Below are 27,455 nucleotides of genomic sequence, written 5' to 3'. Positions count from 1 at the left end.
TAATGAAAAACACAGAGAGGATGGAGAGGTAAAGAGAAGATGAGAACATGAGAGTGAAAGGAGAGGAAGAGGACAAGATGGGAGGGTCAAGGAGAAGAGGGAAGGCAGGGAAGGGAAAAGGGAGAGAGAGGGAGGAGATATGAGCATGAGACAAAAAGGAGAAGGAGAGGATGAGAGGAAGAAAAAAAGGGAGCAGGAAAGAAAGAAGGGAAGAATATTAGAGAAAGAGAGAGGAGGAGGAGAGATAAAGGAAAAGGATAGGAAAGAGAGAGAGTTTGAGAGAGAGAATGAGAGAGCAAGAGAATGAGAGAGAGAGAGAGAGAAAGAGAGAGAAAGAGAGAGAGAGAGAGAGAGAGAGAGAGAGAAGGAAGAGGGAGATCCAAAACACAGAGTATGAGAAAAAGACAACTAGAAGATGAGAAGAGGAAAGGGAAGATGGGGAGGGAGAAGGAGAAAAAGAGACAGAGAAGAAAGAAAGAGGTAGAGTGAAGAAAAGAAAGAAAGGGAGGAGACAGGAGAGCAGAGAAAGAGAAAGGGAAGGAGAGAACAGGGAAGGAAAGGGATAAATGATCATTTTTTTATTTCTGCCTAGATAACAGTTGTTGGTCTGAGCTGCCTCAACCCCCACCTAATGTTATTAGCAGGAGCCAGGCAGCTTCATTTTATGACTCTCTAAACTAAAAAAAAAAAAATTAGTGCAATTACTATCATTAACACTCTGGCCTTTACAGCACCTTCTCCCAGCAGCGGCAAGAGCATCAGCAGAGCCTGTAGCAACTGCAGCTGCCAGACATTGAAGGCCAGGGCCACCCCTCCCCCTTCCCATTTTCTCCTAATCTACCTCTCCCCGGCCCCTTATCAAAGAAAAGTGCAGCCCAGGCAGCGGAATTTTATGGGAGTAGGGGAGACAGGGACCTGAATCAACTCTAGGGAAGATGGGAGGTCATAGATTAAGCCATTTAAAGCTGTAAGAGGTATTAGACTATCCCAGGGTCATTTAAGCATAGATTTCCAGCTGGACAAGACCTAAGAAGTCATTTTGTACAACCTCATTGTCTTATATAGGTGAGGAAAAAAAGTCCATTGAATTTTTTTTGATCACACAGGTGATCCAGCAGAGCTGGAATTTGAATGAGGTCTTCTGACTATAAATGTGGCACTCTTCCATTGAACTTCTATTTACGGGTAAGGAAAATGAGGAAAATCACTCTGTATGGTGCAGTGATTTGCCCAAGGTGATCCAGGTAGTAAGTGACAGCACCCACGGATTCCAAAGCAGGTCCCTTATCTTTATGTCCACTGTCCTTTCCACTGTACCACAAATATCTATCTGTCTCTGCTCTTCCCCCAAAAGCACAGCCAGTCAGCTCAGAAGGAGAATGGTCCCAAACACCATCACTTAGAAGATCTCCCTCTTTGAGCAACATTGGTCTGTGGTCAACCTTGGTCACATGGTGATGAGAAAGCCTTCCTGATCTCCACAGGCTGAAGGCAATTGAGGACAGGATAGAGAGAATTAGTCAATAGTCTGAAGTTACTTTTCTTCTTCCCCATCTTAGTTTTTATCCTCCTTGTCTTTGAACTTCCTTCTCTCTTACTTTATCTCTGTCAAAATTCTACCCATCCTTCAAGGTCTCAGGTGATGCCTCATTGTTCCTTGATACCCCCACCTAAAAGAGATCTTTCCCTTTTCTGAGACTCCAGAATATTTTGATCATCCCCTTCCCAGGCTTTCTCATATTCAGGTTAGAATTATGGTGATCTGTTTATATGTTTTATCACGTACCTGCCCCAGATACGTAGTTGTGTTCATCCTTCATAGATGAAGAAGATCATGCCATTAGAGAAATGATGACATAACTTGCACTTGACTTTGTTTTGAGTGAGGGAGGGCTGTGCAAGGTCACCAGCCTCACTGCTCCTCTGGAGTCATCTGGATCCAGTGATCAGATATTCATCAGGATGACTGGAGATGCCCCAGGATGTAAAGGGCAACGTTGGTCCCTTTAGGCCAAGGCCTATTCGGTACTCACTTAGGGTGTGGTAACACCCATTCAGTGAATAGGGCTGTCAAGAAGTAGTCAGGGGATGGCTCTTTTAATGAGGCAAAGAAAAATAACCAAATCAGACTAGGAGGGAAACAGCAACAGTTACTATTGATAATCACTCTTAAGCCAGGAAGGTCCAGAAAACCTGCCCCAGACATGAGAGCTCTGTAAGGACAGGGACTAGATTTTACCCATCTTTATCTCCCCTGTAATTCTCACCAAAAGGACCCAGCATCTTAGCTTCAGGGTCCATCCACAGCTAGGATTCTCAGGATTGTATTGGCACATCAAAAAGGCAGGCATGAACTCCTGCTCCTGGCAGCTCATTCTCTCAACTTGTCCTTCCTCATCCTGTCCATCTCCAAAACTTTACCTAAGATAGGAAAGAAGTCACACAAGAGGCATAAAAGCAATATCCTGGCCATGTGTTCTCCTGGATAAGGAGAGCAGGCTACTGGTGCAAGCTCTATCTCTCTTTTTCTCCCTCCCTCTCCCCCTCCTCTCTCTCTCTCTCTCTCTCTCTCTCTCTCTCTCTCTCTCTCTCTCTCTCTCTCTCCTTTCAGTGGTACCAGTACCCTTAGGTTCAGCAATCTTTCTTATTGAGAGATAAGAACAAGCCTGATCTCTCTTCCTCATGATACTTTTTTCATGTTTTGAATTCTAAAGTGTTGCGAAGAATCAATAACCCACCCCAAAAATCATAAATTTGGAGCTGTAAGTGACCTTTGTACTGACACTGAATCCAATTCCCTTATTTTCCAGATAAGGAAAAGGAAGCCCAAATTTACCCATTGTCATATAGGAAGTTTCTGAGGCAAGATTTGAACACAGTACATCCAAATTCAAGTCCAGCACTTTCTCCACTATGCCTGCTAAGATTTTATGATTCTCAACATGGGGGTAGGAGAGGCAAGCCCTTAGTCCTCCCAGCCCTCATTCCTTCCAGTCCCCTCAGGCCATTGTACATGTTGCTCACTCTGACACAATCTTATTCTATTTTTGTCTGAATTCCTTGGACAAGGAGTCCCAGATCCTCATTAATTGCTTCTACTTGGATCTTTGGTGCCTTCTATTAAGTGAGGAAATGCTGCCCGTAAAATTTTCATTTTAAAAGCCAACTTGTTTGGTTTAGATTGAAATTCCCCTGGCAGGGCCAGCTCAGGAAAACAGACACACATTCATTGCATTAAAGTGAAGGCTTGAGTGAAGATAAAAACAGAAGCTGAAAAATTAGATTTAAAAAGAGAGAGAGAGGCAGTTTAAGAAAAATAAATAAAAATGAGCCACCCAGGTCCCTGGTTCCATCCCAGGTCTCCTATTGAAAAGGATAAGAGAAAATAAACTTCTCCAGGGACCCAGAAATTCAGACTCTAACAGAGATTCAGTGAGAAGGGAGGGGGCCTCAGGCTTTAGCCAAAACGGCAGGATCTTCACCACATCAAACAGCATGGACCAGGGGGAAGTGGAGAGTAGAATAAAGTGAAGGAACTTGGCTTTTTGATAAAGATATTCATTCCCTTTTACTCTAAGAAAGCCACAATGTTGAGGTTTAAGGGTGCTGGGACCCCAAAATGGCAATATATGGGAGTGAATTCAATCTGAGCTTTCTTTCAGCCAAAGACAAGATTTATTAGAATACCAATAGAAGGTGGGCGTGATTCTAAAAATCTGCCATATTGGGCAGACTCTTAAGGAATCTAAGCATTTGTGTCTCTAATGCAAGTAGGCCAGATTGAATCTGAGCACCTCAATGGAGGACAAGATGGATCTTATATATAGGAAGATTGTGGGAGAGATCTAGGAGTGGCAAATCATCTGTGGTAACTGGGAGAAGGGGTCTAGGAAGGATCTGAATGGGAGTGGCCAGTAGGCTGGGATGACTAGGAAGTAACAGAGAAGGGCTGGGAACATCAGGGACCTGGACCATGTGACCAAGGGAGAATGAAGTGTAGATAGGATCAAGAGTGGAAAGTAGCGGGTTGATCCTGAGGTAACAGAGAATGGAGGGTTGAGCAACAGAGAATTGGGAGATTAGGCATAGGTCATCAACAACAGGACTCGAATTTCATTTCCAACTGACCAGAAACATGGACTCTATCTCTGGCTCCCTCCATCTCTGAGAAGTAAGGTTCTGGCCCTTTCTTTCTGGGGCCCCACCAATCAACTTCCCAAAGCCTCTTCACCATGGTACTACCCTATCTTTTCTAGCAACTTTCCCCTTCAAGTTCTCCTTTTATGTGTTTTCTTCCCCCATTAGAATATAAACTCTCTGAGGGCAGGGATTGTCTTGTTAGTTTTCCTTTGTATCCACAGCATTTAGCATAGTGCCTGGTACACAGGAAGTACTTGGTTAATGCTCATTCTATCTATCTATATCTACAAACATCCATCCATTTAGTCATCTATCTATCCCTCCATCTATCCATTCCTCCATCATCTAGCTATCTAGCTATCCACCTATTTATCTATCTATCTACCTATGTGAAAGAGTGTAAGGCAGAATATGAGAATCATAGAATCTCAGAATTGGAGGAGGCCTTGGAAGCCATCTACTCCAATGGGTCCCTTCCTGAGAATACCTTCTCAATGGAAAAAAAAAACCTGGATTTGGAGTCAGAGAACAAAAGAGGGAGGGGATCAGACAAGATCTGACTAGACTAGTCAGACTTTTAAGGTCTCTTCCAGTTCTTTGTGAGGGGGCTTAATACCAGGATTTGCTTCCAGTCAGCTGGACAAGCTTAAAAAGCTGTTCTGGTTGGAGTAGGCTTGGTCTGATATTTAATTAGGAATTATATTTACCCTCTTACCATGCATTTCTGTACATAGAAATTCTTCCAAGAATTTCAGACCCACTGACCACCTATTCTTGCCCCTAAATCTACGATCCTTACTTTGAATATCTTCATTGATGCAGAATTCACTTCCTACTAAAACAACCCTATTTGGGGACTCTGCTGAGAAGTTTTTCCTTATAGGAAGCTTCAGTTTGCCTTTCTGAAACTTTGCTCCTTTGCTCCTAGTTCTGTCCTACAAAACTAAATAGAATGTGGCTCAACCATTGTTCCACACAATGGCCTTTCAAATACTTGAAGACTGCCTTTGTGCCTGGGTTCCCTTCCCCAATTCCCCCCTCTTGATTTTTTTGTTGTTGAGTCATTTCAGTTGTGTCCCACTCTTGGTGACCCCATTTGGAATTTTTCTGGCAAAGATACAGTCGTGGTTTGCCATTTCTTTCTCCAGATCATTTTACAGATGAGGAAACTGAGGCAAACAGGATTAAGTGACTTGCCCAGGTCATACAGCTAGCAAGTGACAGAAGCCAGATTTGAACTCAGTAAGATGAGTCTTCCTGACCCCAGGCTTGGTGCTCTGTGCACTATGGTATCACTTAACTGGAAACTGAACTAGAGAGGGGAGAGGAATTTACCAGAAGTCACACACGTAGGAAATAGCAAGGATTCAAACCCAGGGCTTCTGACCCTTGTACCTGGTGCTTCATCTTCCATGCCATGCTGTTTTTTCTGCTGTGTTGGGGACAGAACAAGTCTTGAACCTAGAACTCAGCCCAAACCACTATGGTTTTTTTTTCTTTTTACCTTTTGCTGATGCTGTTTTCTACTCCCACATAACTGTCATTTCCTAATGTCTCTGACCATAGAGTGTTCCCAGGTAGCAGAGAAGTGTACTCAAGCAAACCCAATCAATACAGCATCCTTGTCTGCAGAAGCCCACTTCCTTCCCCATTTGTGGTCCATCACCTCTATCTACCTCACCATCTGCTATGGCATGAGTCAACTCTGACATCTTTCAAAGTCGTTTTCCTTTACATTTTTATGACCATCATGTAAATTGTTCTTCTGTGGTTGCTTACTTCACTCTGTGACAATTCATAAAAGTCTTCCCAAGTTTTTACTTATGGCACAGTAATATCCCACTGCATTCACAGACCTCAGTTTGTCAAACCATGAGTTCATGGGCACTCACTTTCCTTCCAGTCCTTTGCTACTACAAATAGGGCTGTTATAAATACTATTCTATCTATGAGACCTTCCCTCTGTCTTTGGCCTCCTTTGGGTATAAACCTAGAAGTGATGTCACTGGGTCAGAATTAGTGCCTGTTGGGCCATGATGGTAAATGGTTTTCTGGAACTGTCAGAAGGAAACAAGTACCTACTATGTGCCTGGTGCCATGCTGAGCACTTTATAAATGTTATCTCATTTGATCCTCACAACAACCACTGGGTGATAGATGCTATTATTATTATCCCCATTTTACGGATGAGGAAACCGAGGCAAACAGAGATCAAATGACTTGCCCATGATCACACAGAAAGTAAATGTAAAAGATCAAATATGAACTCAGGTCTTCTTGATTCCAGGCCCAGAATTCTAACCACTGTACCACCTAGATGGCTCTATTAGCTGTGATTAATTTACACTTTCACTAACAGTACATATCTTTCTACAGCCCCTCTAGCCCTTAGCATATTTTGCCTATTGTCATCTTTTCTAGGCTTTTTCCCATCAAACTGAGTATCTACATACATGTATGCTTCAACAGAATATATATTCATCTATGAATTCATGAGTCCTTGTTTCTGTCTGTTCTTCTGCAAATCTGTGTGTTTATATGTATGTATATGGGGAATAACAATGGGGTAGGGGCTATCTAACAGACTGAATCTGTAGTAATGCTTTTGAGTCCTCAGTATCCTGAAGTTTTCACCCCTGGAGACCAGTAGACAATCCTCTCAAGTCATCTTTTTTTAAAAAATTATATTTTATTTTCTTTCTCAGTTACACATAAAAGCAATTTTTAATGTTCACTTTTTTATTTTGAATTCCAAATTTCCTCTCTCCCTCACCTCCTTCCTCTCTGAAATGGTAAGCAATTTCATATAGGTTAAAGATGCTTAATCATTCAAAACATATTACCATATTAGTGATACACAGACCCAAAGGGAAAAAAAACAAGAAAAAATAAAGACAGTGAAAAATAGTATGCTTTGATCTGCATTCAGATTCCACCAGTTCTTTCTCTGGAGGTGGAGAGCATTTTTCATCATGAGTTCTTTGGAATTGTCTGGATCATTGAGAATACCTAAGTCATTCACAGTTCTTCATTGGACAACATTGCTGTTCTCCTTGGTTCTGCACACTTCACTTTGCATCAGCTCCTGTGAGTCTTTCCATGTTTTCTGAAATCAGTTCATTCATCATTTCTTATAGCATAATAATATTCCATTGCAATCGTATACCACAACTTGGCCTGCTATTCCCCAATGGATGGGCATACTCTCAATGTCCAATTCTTTGCCACTACAAAAAAAACTGCTATAAGTATTTTTGCATAAATAGGTGCTTTCCCCTTTTTTTTTATCTCTTTGGGATACAGACTTGGTAGTGATATTGCTGGGTCAAAGAGTACGCATAGCGGCATAGTTCCAAATTGCTCTCCAGAATGGTTGGATCAGTTCATAATTTCACCAACAGTGCATTAGTGTTCCATTTTCCCACATTCCCTCCAATATTTATTAAATTTCCTTTTCTGTCATATTGGTCAATCTGATAGGTGTGAGGTGGTACCTCAGAGTTGTTTTAATTTGCACTGTTCTTGGAGTCAGGGCATCTGGGTTCCCATCCCAGCTGACTGACTATTAGTAGCTGTGGGTGACTGCAGTCAAGTCATTTTCTCTTTTTGTGCATGTGTCAGAGTGGGGAACTCCAGGTTACACATATAATCTCTCTGTGACTTAGTCAATAAGTCCTAAGGGGTTACTCAACTGCACTTAGGCTATAAATGAATGTTAAGCTTCAGAGGAATGGTTTGAAACTAGATCTCCTGACTCTAGGCAGCATTCCAGCTATAAGAATTAATGCCTTTTCCCTAAACAGAAAATAGCAGCATTGATATTTGAATCCTTATATCATAGGACTATTTGGAAAACACTTTCTAATCCTACTCTCTACATTCTAAGCTATACTTGGACAGCAGGCAAAAGTCATTAACAAGGGTGGGACAAAAGGGTCTTTCCACCAGAATCTCACAGGTGACAGGAGGGGATGGGGGGAGGCAGTGCTATTGGTGTGGTAGAAAAAGCACCAGATTTGCAATCAATCTAGAATATGAGAGGCAGTATGGCATAGTGGATAGTGAGATAGCTTTGAAGACCTGGGTTCAAGTCCTACCCTCTGACACATACTGGCTGTGAGGCCCTGGGTGAGTCACTTAATCTCTCAAGTCTCTGGACAACTCTATACAACCTTAAATTGCAGAGAAAATGCTCACCTGCGCTGGTCTGAGGACTCTCCTCATCCAGGAGTTCATACATCCTGTCCCCCAGACTGTAAGGTCCTTGAGGACAGGATCTATACCTAGTACAGTGCCTAACACAGAGCAGGGGCTTAATAAATGCTTGTTGGAGGAAAAAGAACAAAATGATCAAATCTGAATGCTACCAAATTATAACGAGCAAGCTTGGCCCTAAAGGAAAGTTCTAAGAATGTATCTTCCTATATTTCTTTGCAGAGGTGGGTATGGAACACCACATGTGTCCAACATTTTTATTAGATTAGTTTTGCTCAACTTTTTTTCTTTATGTTTACTCATTATGAGAGATAGGTCTCTGGGAGCAGAAAGGGAAGGATACATCGGGGAATGTAGATGATATAAAAACAAAAGAAATCAATAACTTTTTAATACTTGTTCATCATTTAGTGTACTTTTTTGTTACTTGGGCAAAGGAAGTAAGCTCTTTTAAATGATATACTCCCACCACCTCATTTTACAGATAAAGAAACTGAGGCCCACAATAGCACAGTGATTTGCTCAGGGTTATCCCACCATTAAGTGCCAGAGACAGGACTTGATCCAAAATCTGAAAGCTTCAAAGCTGGTGTTCTTTCCACTACCCCAAAACTGTTTTTTGCAGGGGGCAGGGAGGCAATTGGGGTTAAGTGACTTATCCAGGGTCATACAGCTAGTAAGTGTCTGAGGCTGTATTTGAACTCAGTAATTCTGAACCAGTGTTCTATCTACTGTACCACCTAGATGCCCCAAAAAACTACTTTTCAAAGTGTCATTATATGACAGACATTCCCTTCATTATCAGAATCTCAAATGTCTATCTCAATGACTCTTTCCCATGGAGAGGTTCTTCACCTACTGCACAGACTGTTGGAATAGAAAGTGCTCAGGGTATGCCCATGTTAGCCAGCCTCAGATGCTTATTAGCTGTGTGACCCTGAGCAAGTCACTTCTCTCAGCCTCAGTTCCCCATCTGTAAAATGGGGATAATAATAATAGCCCCAACCTCCCAGGGTTGTTCTGAAGATCAAATGAGACAATCTTTGTAAAGCACTTTGCAAATCTTAAAGTGCTAGATAAATGCTAGCTGTGATTGTCTTCTTGGTTGTACCCCCCCCAAAACATCTCTTCCATTTGTCCTCTTCTCTCCACTCACCTGGCCACTGCCCTAGGTTAGCCCCTCATCATCTCCCACCTGGACTCCAGGACTAAGAGCTGGGCACACAGGCAGAGTGGGGGAGGATCTCTGAGCTCAAGGTGCTCCCACTCTAGATGAGGGAGACAATACAGTGCAATGCTCTCTCAACTCTTCATTTTCCTTGTCCAATAGTTACAAGCCACTGCTGGGTCCAAAGCCTGGGAGCAGTCCTCCTTCTCCCGTCAGAAGACCCTCTGCTCCAGGACCCCAGACTCAGAGACAGGCTTCAGTCTTAGGGGAGCTAAGCAATACTGAGAGAAGGAAGCTTCTTTTCTCCCACCAGACAAAGGCTTCTTTACACTCCTAACCTTGAGTCCTGGGGGGAAATGATATATAGTTTAGGCTTGGCTCCTATCTAGGATCTAACCAAAGTAAGGGGCATTTTATAGTATGGGAAGGAAAGAAGGGAGGGAGGAAAGAAGGAAGGGAGGGAGGGAGGGAAGGAGGAAGGAAGGAAGGAAGGAAGGAAGGAAGGAAGGAAGGAAGGAAGGAAGGAAGGAAGGAAGGAAGGAAGAAAGGAAGTGAGAAAGGAAGGAAATGAGAAAGGAAGGAAATGAGAAAGGAAGGAAGGAAGTGAGTTAAGGAAGGAATGAGGGAGGGAAGATGGAAGGAAGGAAAAAAGGAAGAAAGGAAGGAAGGGAGGCAGGGAGACAGGAAGGAAGACTTATCCTCAAGGAGTATGGGTGAAGACAACAGTAAAAGGGAGCTGACAGGAGAGACTGGGTGGAGGAGAAAGGAAGGTTTAAAGTCCAGAAAGTCCAAAGCAGGGCTGACAGGTACCGGAGCAGACTGGTCTAGGTCCCTTCACCAAATGGTCCAGCAGGAGCCTATTCTCCCAATAGCAGAAGGAGGAGGGAGAGGAGCCTTTCAGAGGAATATTCCATGATCAGGAGTAGTAGAATGTTGCAGAGAGGGGAATACCCAGGTACTGTGGGAAATTTCAGGATGAGACAGCAGTAAGGCATGATTTTGAAGAGGAAGTTATTTATTTCCTCTACACAAAAGAAATATATAACACCCACAAGACCCACAAGAATACATTGACAGGAGTTAAGTATAATTTAATAATAAATTACACTCACCAATGGACTGGTTGTCCTTAAAACATGAATGAATGAATGAATGAATGAATGAATGAATGAATGAATGAGCATTTATTAAGCACTTATTACATATCATCAAGTTTAGTTTGCAGGTAGGTATTTTTACAATTCCCCTCAGGTCAGCTCTCTCCAAACACTTCTCACTGGGTCCTTGTCTTCTGGCAAGCTAGCCAAAGGCTGAGTTCTTCCACCTTTTTGTGGAACCCATTCCAATGCAGAAACTCCCCTTCTACCAGTAAACTCTAACCAACAGACCCAAGATATGCAGACCTCACAAACTCCCAAGGTTCCCTCCCAACCTGGACACATTCATCTCAAGAGCAATGTTTAGTCCCCCACACTCAGGAAAGAAATACTGAGTAGACACAGGCAGAGGCCCAGGCTCAAGTTGTCTCAGTTGAGATCCTTGCTCTACATGCCATGTTGGAGTGGGCACCATGCTTCCAAAGCAGGAGAAAGTGTGGCCCCCTACTCCTACCCTGGAGGGAAGGGTTCCTTGCCACATCATCATAAAGAGCTGAACAAAGAGAATGAACCATAAGCTGGCACTACTCCAAGGAACCACCCAGGGTTTACTGTGTCTCTCCAAAGCTCCATGTACTTTCAGCACTAAGATACGTGTCATCAGACAGAAGTAGACAAAGCAGCTTTGTATCTGCTTTATCCCCATTACTTTTTCCCTGATTATATATTTAATGTCTTCAGCAAATAGATCAGCTTTCAGTAGGCACATCTGTCCATATCCCCAATTCTGGAAAATTACCTGGTATCAGGGAAAGTTTCAAACACTGTCCTTTTTGGGGCCTCCACCAATGTCTTGCACTAAAGTCAAAAGGTTCATATAGCACCATTTTTAATAGTCTCCTAAATGCCCTGGGAAGAGATCCCACATTCTAGAGAGCTCAGTACTTATATAGTCCCAGGATTAATAGCTTTTAGGAAGGGCCCATCACTATCACAGCTGGTAGGCCTAGATGTTACAATTATTCCAAAGTTTAAGCTTGTGCAAATACAGCAAAGGACATTTTATGAAGTCCTCACAGATTATCACCTGTAGGTGCTTGTAACAGTTTGTCACAACATAAGCAAAAAAAAGGATAAAAACAAACATTAGAATAAAACAACCAATGAAAATGAAAAATAGAGAAGAAAAGGTGGGAGCTTTCCTTCTCAGGGGGACTCTCATCCCAAATGAGCTCACAGAACATGTGAGGATGCCCACAGTAATTAAGGATCAGGGTTCAATTGGCAGTCACAATTAGCAAGAAGCTAAACTTTCCTGGGTATGGGTCCATCCATGGCTTCCTATGGCACGTATGGCAACCCCTATGTTTCCCCAAAGGTTCCCTTGACAATGCAAATGCAAAGGTAATTGTAGTAATTGTTTCAGTTTTGGTCAGGAATCCTATGGGTCTTCCCCTCCCAGATTAATTTTTTTTTGTAATTAGGTAAAAGGAATCATTTCTTGGTTCATTCGTTACTTATTCTTAATCATTGAATGGATGCTGCCTCAGTCAAAGTGAGAACTCAGAAAGACCTTAGCTTGAAAAGGCCAAGGTCTCCCACTGTATCTGAGAACATCTCTAGTCATCCTGATCTATATGTATCCTCTGAACCCAGTTGGCTGCGGAGGAGAAAGTGAGACTGGGGACTTTGCACAGCCCTGCCTCACTTAAATCCAATTCACTTGCAAGTCATGGCATCATCTTCCTGACTTCTCAGTCCTCTTCAAGTACAAAAGACAAACAACAACAAATTTGACCCCACTGCTCTGACCTGAGTACCTCAGGGTAGGGCAGCTAGGTGGCACATTGGATAGAGCACCTAGTCTGGAGTCAGGAAAATTAATCTTCGTGAGTTCAAATCCAGCCTCAATCACTTGCTAGCTGTATAACTCAGGGTTTTACCCTGCTTGCCTCAGTTTCCTTATACGTAAAATGAGCTGGAGAAGGAAATGGCAAACCACTCTAGTATCTTTGTCAAGAAAACCTCATAAAGGAACACAAAGTCAGACACTACTGAAAAAAGACTGAACAACCCCTGCTCTAGAAAGTCTCACTATTTATAGGTGGAGAGTTGTGGGTTTGGAGAGCATTCAGTCTCCATCAAGGAGGAGAATCATATGCAAATGGGCTTTGAGCCTCATCACGTCCTTTTTCCATCTGGACTCTGCCTGTGATGTTCTCCATGACAGTGACAAATAATTCTGACAAGCAGAGACACCTCCCTGATTTATGCTTCACTTCAGATTGCTAATCAGAGGATCATTGAACAAAATTATCTCAATGGTTGCATCTATCAAGAAATTTCGTATAATCTTAACATTTGCATGAGAAATGCCTTGTTTAAAGAGAGGCTATGGGGTAGAGTTTTGTTCTACTGTGGTCAAATGCTTTTTTGTAATCAACATCTTTGTATTTGTCACACTTTTTAGTCAGTTGTGAGAGAGTGAATACATACATGCTCCACTAAAGACAATTGTCTGTAAAAAGCTGATTGCTCCTAGTTCACACTTTCATCAAGGATACCCTCTGGATATGCACAAATTATTCTCATATAGATTTTCATGGAGAGCAGTGCTGGTGTCTTCACAGTTATCTTTTTGTGGCTAAAAAAAAAAAACAAAACTTTTCTGTGATTGTTTTTCTCCATTCTTTAGTTATATTTCCCTCTTTGTAATATAGTAAAATTCTACCCCTGAATGTCACCTGAAGCTTAGATATCTGAGTGTGTTAATCACACCCTGGTATCCTTCCTGATTCGGTCTCTTGAGAACAATTTCCATTTCCTCATTCAGTGCCCTGGCTATGGAAGTGGTGGTTTCACTGTTACTAATGAGAAAGAAAGGTCACTTCCAGAAAATGGCAAATCTGTTCCATCTTACTTCTTGTTCTCCTTGTTCCTGTTTCATTTGCTTCATGAAAAGCAGTTAGACCAGAGATGGGCAAACCATGACCTCTGGGCTAAATTCAGCCTACTCCCTGCTTTTGCATGGTTTTCAAGGTAACCAGGGTTTTTGTGTGCTTGTTTGTTTTATTTTGTTTACAAAACCCTGGTTAGCTCACAAGTCATACATTTACATGTAAAAACCACTCAGCTCACAGGCTGCACAAAAATAGGTGGCAGGCTAGATTTGGCCCATGGGCCATAGTTTACCCATGCTATCACAGTGCATGAGGTGTGAGACTCTGAGATGGGAAGACCTGAGTTCAAATTCTACCTTATAACACATACTAGCTGTATGACTCTACCTCAGTTTTCTCATCTGTAAAATAGGGGAGGAGGAAGCCTTTAAGTTCCTTCCAGATCTAAATCTATGATCCTATGATCTATAGCAATTAATCAACAAACTTTGCTGAGTGTTTACAATTGATAACAATTAATATAGTTTCTGGACTTTAATATGGGCTAGAGCTTGAATTAATCACTCAGAAGAAAAGCCTAGAACTCAGAGAATACCTCTTGTTATGTCAACAAGACCAGATGGGACTAACTTAGTATTCCTTATGAGACTCTTAATCCAAGACACTATCTTGAATAATAGAACTTTGAATATCTTAATATTTTGTGGACATGTACTATGTTATGACATGTTAATGGTAAAGAAAACAAAGATGTCCTGAGTTGTAATTTCAATTGACACCTTGTCAACTCTCTTATTTTATTGTATTTACAACCTATTCAATTAAGAAATTCCTTTCTCATGGTATAGTTACACACAAATGGAAACCATAAATCTGAGAGACACAGACAACCTTGAATTGTCCTAAAACATATTTAAGCCTAGTCATTCCTGTAACATTCAGTCAGAGATTTCCTTCTGCCTCCATGGCCATGTAACTGCTAACTTTAAGGGAATAAACAATATGCATTCAGCCTATTTGCCTTTTTTAACCAAACTTTCAGGTCAGCACAATACACCCAAAGACAAAGACTGAAGCAATCCCTGGCCTCATTGAGCTCACATCCTAATGGGGGTGACATCTATATACATAGGTTTTCACATTGGAAGGGAAGGCATTAGCAATTAGTGAAAGAAAAGTCTCATGTAAAAGGGAGCACTTGAGTTGAGTCTAGAAGAAAACCAATGATTCTAGCAGAGAGAGATTGGAAAGGAGGGCATTCCTGGCATGAGGGACAACTAGTACAAAGTCAGGGAGACAAGAGATGTAGCAGTCAGTCAACAAGTATGTATCGAGTGCCTACTAAGTGTCAGGCACTATGTTAAGCCCTGAGGATACAAAGAGAGGCAGAAGACAGTCCCTGCCCTCTAGGAGCTCACAATCTACTGAGGGAGATAGAATGTGTATGGACAAGATACAGAGAGGCCTTTTGGGCTCAATGCATTAGCATTCAGGAAGATCAGCAAAGCTTTCTTGTAGAAGATAGGACTTTAGCTGGGACTTGAAGGAGAAAAGGAAACAAAGATGAGAAAGGAAAGAATTCAGGCGTGGGGAACAATCAGTGAAAATGCTGAGTTAGGAGAGGGAGTGTTTTTTGGGAGATAGAGTATCTTTATTCAGGAATAGTAAGGCAAAGTATGGAAGGGTTAGAATCTGAATTGAGAGGATAAGGTGTAAAAAAAAAAACCTAGAAAGGTAGAAGAGAGATAGGTTAATGAAGGGCTTTGAATTCCAAACAAAGGATTTTTAAAATATTTTATTCTCAAGGTGATAGGGAGCCACTAAAGTTTATTGAATAAACTATTGTAATATGTCACGGAAGATCACTTAGCTGAGAGGAGGATAGACTGAAGAGGGGAAAAACCTGAAGACCAAGCACCAGGCTATTGAAATAACCCAGGTGGGGGTGGAGCCAAGATGGTGGAGTAGAAGTACAGATCTGCTGTAGCTCTCCCCACAAAGCCCATAAAATACTTGTAAAATGACTCTAAACAAATTCTAGAGCAGCAGAAGCCACAAAATGACAGAATGAAAGAGATTTCCAGCCCAAGGCAGTCTGGAAGGCTGACAGGAAAGGTCTATTGCACCAGCCTCAGAGTGGAGCGCAGCCCAGCCTTGGCTGCACAGCGAGGCAGGGACAGGACTGGAGCAGGCTTCAGGGCACAGAATCCTGGGTAGCAGCTGCAGTTCCCAGATTCCTCAACCCACAAATGCCAAAGACAGCTTCAAAGGTCAGTGACCTGGGTGAGAAGGGTGCAGGGTCCTGCCCTAGCCACGGCCTCAGGCAGCTGCAGAAGCAGCATCCATTTTTGGAGCCCTCAGACTAAAGACCCTGTGGGAATCAAGCAGCTGATCTGAATCTCAGCCCTGAGTGGCGGCCCTGGGATGAGGAGGAGCACTGGCAGATTCGATTGTGGAAAGGGAACCCTACTTGCAAATCCTGGGCAAAAAAGCTTGTGGTAGCTCCCGGATCAGAGCACAGGCCAGGAGAGGAGTAAACTCCTTTCCCTTGATTGTGCCACCTTGGAGGAACTAAGAACTTACAGGTCTCTAGAGCATACCCTCCACTTGACAAAGGACTCAAAAGTCAAGTAACTGACTGGGAAAATGCCCAAAAAGGGGGGAAAAAATAAGACTATAGGTTACTTTCTTGGGGTTACTCCTTTCAGATGAGGAAGAACAAAGCATACCATTAGAGGAAGATATCAAAGTCAAGGCTTCTTCATCCAAAACCTCCAAAATAAATTCGCAATGATCTCAGGCCATGGAAAAGCTCAAAAGAGATTTTGAAAATCAAGTAAGAGAGGTGGAGGAAAAATTGGGAAGAGAAATGAGAGTGATGCAAGAAAATCACGAAAAGTGAGCCAACAGCTTGCTAAAGGACACCCAAAAAATGCTGAAGAAAGTAACACCTTTAAAAATAGACTAACCCAAATGGCAAAAGAGGTCCAAAAAGCCAATGAGAAAAATACTTTAAAAAGCAGATTAGCCAAATGGAAAAGGAGGTTCAAAAGCTCACTAAAGAAAATAGTTCTTTAAAAATTAGAATGGAGCAGATGGAAGCTAATGACTTCATAAGAAACCAAGAAATTACAAAACAAAACCAAAAGAATGAAAAAATTGAAGACAATGTGAAATATCTCATTGGAAAAACAACTGACCTGGAAAATAGATCCAAGACAGACAATTTAAAAATTATTGGTCTCCCTGAAAGCCATGATGAAAAAAGAGCCTAGACATCATCTTTCATGAAATTATCAAGGAAAACTGCCTTGATATTCTAGAACCAGAGGGAAAATAAATATTGAAAGAATCCACTGATCACCTCCTGAAAGAGATCCAAAAAATAAAACTCCTAGGAATATTGTAGTCAGATTCCAGAGTTCACATGTCAAAGAGAAAATATTGCAAGCAGCCAGAAAGAAACAATTTGAGTATTGTGGAAATACAATCAGGATAATACAAGATCTAGCAGCTTCTACATTAAGGGATTGAAGGACTTGAAATATGATATTCCAGAAGTCAAAGGAATGAGGATTAAAAACAAGAATCACCTACCCAGAAAAACTGAGTATAATACTTCAGGGGGAAAAAATGAAAATTCAGTGAAATAGAGGACTTTCAAGCATTCTTGATGAAAAAACCAGAACTGAATAGAAAATCTGACTTTCAAACACAAGAATCAAGAGAAGCATTAAAAGGTAAACAGGAAAAAGAATTCATACGGGACTTACTAAAGTTGGACAGTTTACATTCCTACATGAGCTTTTTATAGGATGAAAGAGACATGGACAAGTTTGTAGACAGTAGGAAAGCAGCCAGAAGACTGAGAATGACATGAACATGGCATCTAGATGGCACCATAGTGCAAGGAGTCTGAAGTCAGGATAACTCATCTTCCTGAGTTCAAATCTAGCCTCAGACACTTACTAGCTGTGTGACCCTAAGCAAGTCACTTAACCCTGTTTGCCTCAGTTTTCTCATTTGTAAAATGAGCTAGAGAAGGAAATGACAAACCACTGCAGTACGTCTGCCAAGAAAATACCAAATGGGGTCATGAAGAGTCAGACACAATTGAAAACAATTGAACAACAAGCTGTGTAAGTGGAGAAAATGGGATGCTTTGACTTAATTAGGATTCATGCCAAGCTCTCTGCGCTCACTTTACCTTCCACTGCTTTGTACTAATTTACGACACTATGGCCCTTATAGTCCTGTTCTCCCCCTTCAAAGCATTTTACAAAAGAGCTTGTACTCTAAAATGGTATTTCCCTCAGCTGCTATTTCCCTCTATTTAGTTAGGAGAGTTTTTGCTGACTCAAGCAGTTTGTGGACTCTTTGGGTCTTCTCATTGTAGTGACTGTTTTACAGCTGTTCTTTAAGAAATGGTAGCAACTGAAGTCAATGTCTTTTAGTACCCAGCTTGTTTAAACACATCAAGCTGGAGCTGCTGTAGAGGAAATGCAGTCTGTTCATCTTCATCCTTTTTTCTAATCTGGTGTTGATCTTGAGTTCTGATAATGTGACCTGGTTCAGAAATGAGTCCCCCATTTCCTGTCTATTAAGATATGGTCAATGTTATTTTCTGTCGTGTTCTTCAGTAATCATCACATCCAGAGCCTTCCACTCTTCTTCTGGCATAAAGTGTTACATATACAGTTGTGAGATTTAGGAAGGGTTAGTCTCTTTGTCTTTCTCCTGTTTTTTTTTTTTTATCCCAAGTCATTTTTTCAACCTGTTTTCTCACTGTCCTCTCCCTTGTTCAGATTTACACTGAAGTCATCAATTATCAATACTGGTTTGGCTTAATTTGATGGATGTTGCCAATCTGATCTTTCCTACCTTTATGGTTTTCTCATTCCCATCATCCCATTTGATGGTTCAGCCATACTAATTCACTTGATGTTCCTCACACAGTGGACAGAGCACTAGACTTGGAGTCACGAAGATATTAGTTCAAATCTGGCCTCAGACACTTACTAGGTTGTGTGACCTTGAGAAAGTCACTTCACTACTGTGCCTCAGTTTTCTTCTCTATTGGATATTATATCTATTAAATATTACTATATAATTAAATATGAATATACAATAATATCTATTAAATATGAATAATAATAATAGTACCTGCTTCCCAGGATTGTTGTGAGGATCAAGTGGGATGATATTTGGTAAATGCTTTCCAGACTTTAAAGAGTTCTATAAATATTGACTATCATTATCTCCCATATCCTTCCCCTCTGTACTGGCTGTTGCTGGATGCCTACAGTCATTCCTCACCAATGCCTCTGGAGAGAAGGGGCCATGTATGACATATGCTATTAACATAAAATTGACAGAACTTGGGAGCAGTTTGGATATAGGCAATGAGAGAGGAGTTGAAGATAATACCTAAATTGCAAGCCTGGAGGGGAGAATTCTCTCTTTCCTTCAAGATTCAGCTCAAATTCTCCTTCTGCACAGGTCTTCCTGGTCATCCTAGCTACTAGTACCTTGCCCTCTCAGGTTCTTATACTCTCTATGTGCCATATGTGGAACAATTTTTTTTACATGGCACTTCCCTCAATAAAAGGAGAACTCACCAAGGGTAGGGACTTTCACTTTTGCCATTATAGCCACAAACACTGGGCCTGGCTTTTAAGAATTAACTGGATGATTAATCATCAACACTTTCCAAATTCTTAGCTTCTTCACCCTCTGCAAAGATGCCCAGGGGCATCCAGTGCAGTTTTCTTCTCCGCATGATCCTCTTTTTCTTAACTCTCATCACAAGCACTGTAAGGAGGGAATACCAAGCATCATCCTATGTACCTGTGGCCACATGCTGAAGCCTCTTATTCTCTCAATAACAGAATCATCCCACCTAGACCTTATCCCCTGTACCTGCCCTTTCCTCAACTAGCTCCCCTTATGTCCTTTCAACTGTCTCCCTCCCCATCTTACAATGTGGCCTTAGTTGGCCAAGATAAATAGCCAGCTGGACTGAGGATGCATCATTATCCTTTGAATGTTTCTCCTTGGATGGGAAACAACAAATGATCTTCAACTGCTTTTGCAAAAGAGGTTGAGGTTAGACAGTAGGAAGAACTTCCAAAGATCAGAGATGTAGAAGCATCTTCTCTGGATTCAGCCACCAGAAGAGGGCACCACAACTTCAGTCATAGGAACCCACAATACTGTGGATGAGATCCCCTGTCACTAGTCAAAATGTCCACATAACAACTCACATGAGTCAGATCCCTTTTATGCAAGGCAGAATCATGGAATCAGGGTGGAAAGGACAAGAAAGGACAAGAAGATCGTAGATGAACAGGCCTCAGAGGCCATGCTCTTTCTTTTGCAGATGTGAAAACTGAAACCCAGAGAAACCAAGTGATTTCTTGTCTAAGGCTGCAAAAGTAGGAAGTGAGAGAATAAGGATTTGAAACCAGATCCAGCACCTCCAGAGTCAGTTTTTTTTCCCCCAACTACACTCTATTGTCTCCCAATTAGATTCACCTTCATTTCAAAACCATTTCTTCAAGGTTCAGAATTTAGAATATCAGAAACAGAGGGAAGAGTGTCAGAGCTAGGAGAGAGCTTAGAAGGCAGAATAATAAAACATAGAATGTTAAGAACTGGAAAGGACCTATTAGAACACAGAATATTAGGACATGGATGAGACTTTGGAATATGGCATTTTAGAGCTGCAGGAAGCCCTAGAACACATTGGAGGCTGGAACAGAGAATGTGAGAGAAGGAATAACATGCCCTGAGAGGGACCATTGCTGAGAGGAAACAAGGAATCCCTCTGATTGGTCCTGTTCTTTTTTGATAAATGGTTGACTGAAGGCCAGTATGGCTCATGGCTCACCCTTGGAATCTGTGCCAGTGAGCTGTGTACCAGCTAGCTACATGCCCTTGGGTCCCTTTTCTTGGGCTCTCTCTCTAGAAAGGGCTAAGATGTCTATCTAACTCCAAGGTAAGTATCTCCATCTGACAAGATTCATACCCAAAAGTATGACCAAATTAACTGGGGAGGTTATTCAAACAGATTTCCTAATCAACCCCTATTATACCTAAAACATAGAAAGTTAGGGATGGAAGTCAGCATAGAACATGGATTGTCACTGGATGGTAGTGGCTAAATCCAACAGTATCTACTTTGTTCATATCCAAATTCAGGTCAGTAACTTGCAGAGTTCAGAGCTGGGGGGAGGTGCTGGGCTCAGCAACCAGACTTTACCCTGGATCAGAACCCTTTGGGAGCACTGAAAACTCATGGGTCCCCAGCCTGTGATGTACCTGACATCTGTAATAATACATTTAATACCCCTAAGAAAGCAACAGGACCAGTCCAGACCTTCCCTCCACAAGTATGAAGAGCCTGTTCTCAGTGTGAAGTTCAAAGTCAGAAAGTAGGCTGGAATAGCAATCAAAAAAAAGAATCTCATCTTTAAAAAGTTCTGAGGGTGACAGGGACGTTCAAGAAACAAACCTGGAGGAGAATGACTCCAACACAATTGCAAGCAAATCCTCAAGAAAAAAAAACATAGCTCAGGCACAAATTTAACTAGAATTCCTAGAAGAGATGAAGCAAGAGTTGTTTTTTTAAGGAATTTGAAATGGTGTTTTTTTTAATAAATGAAATGACAACAATAGAGAAAAAGTGGGAAAAGAAATGAAAGCTAAGGGGGAAAAAATTTGGAAGGGGATTAATGGCTTAGCGTAAGAGGTACAAAACTTTGTCAAGGCCACAAACTCCCTAAAAATTAGAGCAGATCAAATAGAAGGCAAAAACTCCATGAGACAACAAGAAACATCAAAGCAAACCCAACAGACTTGAAAAATAGGAGAAAATGTAAAGTATCTCATGGCAAAAATAACTGACCTGGAATCAAAATCAAGAAATTTAAGAATCAATGGACTGGCTGATCTGATTGCCATGACCACACACACACACACACACACACACACACACACACACACACACACACACACACACACACACACACAGCCTAGATGTCACATTTCAAGAAATCTTATGTGAAAACTGCTCAGATCTCTTAAAAACAGAAGGGAAAGTGACACCTCGTCACACCTCCTTAAAGAAATCCCAAAATGAAAACTCCCAGCAACATTATAGTCAAAATTCAGAGTTTACAGGTCAAAGAAAAAAATACAAGCAGTCAGAAAGAATTCAAGTACTGAGGAATCACAGTCAAGATCACACACAATTTAGAGCTGCCATGAAAAAGAAATGGAAGGCTTGGGATAAGTTATTACAGAAGGCAAAGGATACATATAGACTTACCGCCTGAGAATAACTTACCCAGAAAAAATGAGTGTATATGCTATAGGGGAAATGATAGATCTTTAACGAAATAGATTTCCAAGCATTCCTGATAAAAAGATCAGAACTGTATAGAAACTTTGAAGTGCAAACACAGGAATTAAGAGAAACATAAAAGGATAAACATCAACAATGATAAAGGATTAAACAAAATATAAACTGCTTACATTCTATTATGGAGAGATGGCATATGTGTCTCCTCTGAACCCTATCATCATCAGACCAGAGAGGGAGTCTTATTAGATAAGGCTTGGGAATGATTCAGTTATGTCTCAAAGATCTTAAGAGAAGAATGCAAAAAGAGAGGAAAAGGAATACATGGTGGGAAAGGGGGTGGGGATGAAAGTAGATGAGGGAAAATTATCCCACTTGATCGGGGTACACAAGTAGATATACAAACAAGAAGTGGAGGGAACAATTGACTTGTGAACTTCATTCTCCTTGGAACTAGTTATAGTAAGAAAGAACACATACAAACATACACATACACATAAACATATGTATGTTTGGGTGCAGAAATACAATTCACTCGATAGGGAAATAGGATGGAAAGGGATGACGGGAGAAGGAATTAGAGGGAGGACAGATTAAGGAATTTGTCCTAAGCAAAACAAACTGTAAGGATGTATGAAAATATTTATAGTTTTTTTGGGGGAATGGCAAAGAGTGGAACTCTGAGGTAATACTCATAAATTGAGGAATCGGTGAATGATTTATGGTATATGAATGTGGTAAAAATTCTACTGTGCTGTGAGAAATGAAGGGTATGATTTCAGAGAAACCTGGGAAGACATATGAAAACTGATGCAGAGTGAAGTGAAGAGAACCAGGGGAACAATGCATATAAAAACTACAGTGTGGTAAAGACAAGTAACTTCCAAAGAATTAGGAACCCTGATCAGCATAATGACCAACCATGATTCCAGAGGACTGATGATGAAATATGCTACCCTCCTGATAGAGCAGTGAAAGACTCAGAGTGCAGGATGAGACATATTTTTTTGGACGTGGCTAATGCAGGAAATTTGTTTTTCTTGACTATACATGTTTGTAACAGGATTTTTTTTTATTCTTTCATTCTCACTTAATGGGGAGGGATAGGAGAAGATGATTTATACTAATTAAAAAAATTTTTTAAAGAATATAGGCTGTCACAGATGACAGGGAGCTTAGAAGCTATCTCATCCAACCCTCAATTTATATATAAAAAAAACTGAGGCCCAGAAAAAGAAGGACATAGGATTATAAATTTAAAACTACAAAGGATTTTAGAGGCCATCAAATCTAACCCCTTCATTTTAGAGATGAGAAACCTGAGGTTTTAACAGGATGAGTGAGTTGCCCAGGGACCCTTAGTTAGAAGGCATCTGAGAAAGATTTGAAGTCAGGCCTTCCTAAGTGCATGTTGAGGTAGAGATCCAAAACACCACCCAAGGTGACAATCTAGACACTAGCTCACATTCTCCTGACACCCAGCCTCGTCTCTTTGTACCCCATAGCCACCTCTGTAAACATCAAGGGTGTCCCCCTCCTCCCTACCCCATGAACTAATTCCCAACATTTTTTAACAAATCTCCCCCTCATTCCCTTCACAAACATCTTCCTCCTTCCTCAGGCCTCATCTTCTCAAACTGAAAAGGTCTCAGATTTGGGGGTCTTTCTTACCTCAGCCACTCTGGCTCTAGGTTCTTCCCCCCATATCTCATGCACTGACCACTCTCTGGGCCTTCACTAGGAACAATGAAGAGAAGTTACAAAGAGGCTGGATGACTTCCTAACAATGATAGTTGTTTAAAAGTGAAATAGATTGCATTGGGAGGCTACATTCAAGGACAGGGACGGTCTTTTGCCTTTTTTGTACCCGCAGTGTTTAGCATAGGTTCTGGCACATAGTAGGCACTTCATAAATGTTTACTGACCAGTGGATTGCCCCTCCTCTGAGGTCTTCAAGGAAAGACTGCAGGATCTCTTTTCAGATACATCATAGCGAGGATTCCTTTCCTGTATGGGTTGGACCAGATGGCCATGTGCCTCATGAGGTCCCTTCAACTCTCAAATTCTGTGACTCTGTGGCAGGCTTCCTAAGTGCTGTATACTAAAAAATTCCTCCCCTCCTGACCCTACCTCAGTTCCTCCTAACTTAAGATGAGTCATTCCATTGTCAGAACCCTTCCCTTGACTGGAAGGGCTGATCTACAGGAAAAAAGACACTGAATGGAGCTAAAGGGGATGGGATAGGATGGGGAGACTATCCTGGTCTTCTTCCCAGGCAAAGGTTCTGCCTCTAAGAATCACATAAAGAGTTGGAAGACATGTTAGAGGAATGTAGACTAATCTCCAAACAAAAAGGAAATTCCAGCACAGTTTGCCTGATAAGCAGTCATTCAGCCATAATCAAAGAGGGGAAACCAACTACCTCTCCAGGGTTGCCCAGTCCATTTAAGGATAGTGCTTTTTGTGGGGAAAGTTTTCCTGGAAGTAAATTTATTTGTAACATCTACCCACAGGTCTTAGTTATGCCTTCTGGGGCCAAGCAGAGCAAGATAAATCCCTCTTCTTCTAAGGTCCTTTCCAACTCTAAATCTATGACTATAGACCTAGAGATGAAAAGGATTTCAGTCTTTTTCAATCTAATAAACCCCTACATTTTACAGAAAAGGAAACTGAGGCCCAGGGAGATTAAGTGATTTGTCAAAGATCAGAGTATCAGAGTTGGGATGTGAACCCAAGTCCCCTATATTATACTACCTCCCAGTATTTGAAGACAGAGAGAAAGAGACAAGGGAGGAAGGAAAGAAGGAAGGAAAAAAAGGAGAAAGGAAGGAAAGAAGGAGAAGGAGGAAGGAAGGGAGGGAGGAAGGAAGGAAGGAAGGAAGGAAGGAAGGAAGGAAGGAAGGAAGGAAGGAAGGAAGGAAGGGTGAGAGGAAAAAAAGAACATTTTATTAAGTTCTTACTATGTGCCAAGCACTGTGCATAGCTCTAGGGATACAAATACAAAAATAAATACCACTCCTACCTTCACTAAACTTACATTTTAATAGAAAGAGAATGCATACATAGGGGATGGTAACCAAGGAAAAAGCATTTTGGTCAGAAAAGTTACAGGGCCGTAAGAGAGTGGGTTGAGATACGGAAAGGAAAATGGCAGAACTGACTGGTTCATGGCTCCAGAACTGGAGGGTTTAGGAGCCTGCACCAGGATCAAGGTTCTTTCCCATCCTAGTTGTCCTTCAGCTTATCCACAGCCTCCTATAACATAGTGTTAGAACAGAATGCATTGCAATGCTCCAGGTCCTGAGATTCAGTATCAAGCATCCAGCGAGAAGATCTCACACCTGGGAGTCAGGAGCCCTAGGCTGAGATAATATATGAGAGAAAGTCACTTTTCTTCTATGATCCATATATAAAAAGAAAGGATGACATCAGATGGTTTCTAGTCTAGAAAATTCCATCCAGTGCTGACATCCACTATTCTATGAGGTGAATGCTGATAACAGAGATGGGTTAGGTGGCTCAGTGGTCAGGGAAGGTCTCCTGGGACAGCTGGGCCTAGAACTGGGCATTGGTTCACATCTCAAGTCTGATATTAATTCTTTGGCCTTGAACGGATTGTTTAATCTTTCTGGGTCTGAGGTTCCTCATATGTAAAAGGAGGGAGTTGACCAAACGGAAAAGATGGGAGAGAGAAGGTAGTACAGACTTCAAAACTGGGGGTGGGGGAGAAAACTAAAGGGGCCAGAAAGGCTGGGTTCTAGGGACTCTTCCTTTATATCAGCCTACACCCCAAATCCCAGAGCTACCAGCCAGCGGCAAAAGGGCTTTCTGGGGCCTCCCCCTCAGCTGCTCACCCAGGTGTTTTCCCACTCCTGAAGCTCTGGAGACTCCACCCAGCACCCGGAAAAGGATATCCAACAGTTAGTGAGAAGCAGCAGGGAGGGAGGGAGGGGGTGGCCACCTGGAGGGCATCATTTGACTACAGGATATACTTGGAACTGGGCTCCAGCCTTCCTGGTTGCAAAATCCATTTGCATGTGAGCCAGGGGTTCCCCAGAGCAATGCATGGTTCTCCAGAATGGAATTTGATTTTCCCTACCCTTAGCAAAGAAACAGGCAGAGAGTCAGACTCCCACCTAGAGCAGAACTGGTAAATTCCCAGTATCACCTAACATATCACAGTCCCTCAGGAGTTCATAATGGAGGGACCAGGATACTAGGATCTTCAGGGACCTTCATTAGACTGTGGGCTCCCCCAAGGAAGGGATTATCTTTTTTCTTTCTTTTTATCCCCAGCGCATAGCAGAATTCCTAGAACACTGCAAATATTTAATAAATACTTATTGGCTGATTTACCTGGAGAAGAGAGTCCTTAGTGAGTCAGTAGCTTCTCACAGAAGTTTGATGGACCTCAGAGGTCCAACCCATACCTGAAAAGGAATTTCCCTCAGTAGCATCACCCAATAAGTCAGCATTCAGCTTCCCTGTGCAGACCCCTAAAGATGAAGAATTTACTACCAGTGCAAGTGGAATTTGGAAAGAAGGAACCCAGAGGGGCTGCTATATTTTCAAAAGCATTGCACTCTTGAGTTCCTCTGGATTTCCTTTTTCTGATTCCTCTCCAGTCTTCCAAATCCTCCCCATCTCTAATCTTAGCTCTTCTGGGAAGCCTTTCATAACATCTCTCCAACACAAAGTCAGCTCTTCCGCCAGTGACCTTCCCTAATATTTATAGTGTGTGCCTTTCTGTGTCCACTTAGTATATCACGATATTGTTAGCTTCCTCCCCATCCCAATCCCTGTGTGTTTACCTTGTAAATACCCAATATATATTTATTTACGAACTCCTTAAAGGCAGAGAATTTTTCACTTTTGCATTGTATTCCCAGTGCCTAGAATACAGTAAATGCTTAAAAATGGTTTGTTGACTGGTTGATTGGTTAACTCTATGTTTCTTTAATTATCTGACTTTCTCCCCCTAAAAGGCTTTGAATTCTCTGGGGAGACAAGGACTAGGTCTCCCCAACAGGTGGAATCCAGGGCCTCCACACACAGTAGGCTGTAATTACATGGATGCTGAGAGATGAGTCCATCCCCATTACTCCTGAGAAGGCCCATACCTAAAGCCTACTCAATAGAGAGGAACGACGGGATGGTCTCTCCTGCCCCTGAGATTGTTGGCATTTTCAAAGCAGGAATCAATGTTTCTGTCTGTATTACACCGTGCTTTATGCAGAGCAGATGCTTGTGGGAATGGACTGAATTTAACTGTATGGGGTCTGAGGAAATAAATGTCTCTGAACAGGCAATAGCTCTGACAGCGAGTCACAGCTCACTCAGGTCACCTGTACTGTGGATGGCCAGTGAGGGTGTATGTATATGTGTGTATATACATAGATACACATGTATATATACATACATACATACATACACGTGTATATAATAATAGACATTGCTGTGGAACTTTTAGACTCAGAAAAGATAGCCTAGATATTATGCAGATTATCTCATTTGACTAACGTCCCTAACAATCCTGTGAGGTAGGTGCTACTATGATGACCCTCCTTTTGACA

General features: G+C 41.7%; 1 long non-coding RNA gene across 1 annotated transcript in view; it reads right to left on the bottom strand.

Annotated features, from left to right (window-relative positions):
• Nucleotides 1-13,043: 13,043 nt before the first annotated feature.
• The window catches only part of LOC140504716 (uncharacterized), a 16,797-nt gene continuing 2,385 nt past the window's right edge, over nucleotides 13,044-27,455 (bottom strand). Inside the window, exons 2-4 of the long non-coding RNA XR_011967216.1 lie at nucleotides 26,239-26,312; nucleotides 23,554-23,619; nucleotides 13,044-13,264 (exon numbers count right to left, since the gene is read on the bottom strand). This is a non-coding gene — a long non-coding RNA (uncharacterized lncRNA). The remainder of the gene's footprint in view (nucleotides 13,265-23,553; nucleotides 23,620-26,238; nucleotides 26,313-27,455) is intronic.

Source organism: Notamacropus eugenii, chromosome 5, assembly GCF_028372415.1.
Source record: "Notamacropus eugenii isolate mMacEug1 chromosome 5, mMacEug1.pri_v2, whole genome shotgun sequence".
Lineage (NCBI taxonomy): Eukaryota > Metazoa > Chordata > Mammalia > Diprotodontia > Macropodidae > Notamacropus > Notamacropus eugenii.
This window is presented reverse-complemented; position numbering and strand designations above follow the sequence as displayed.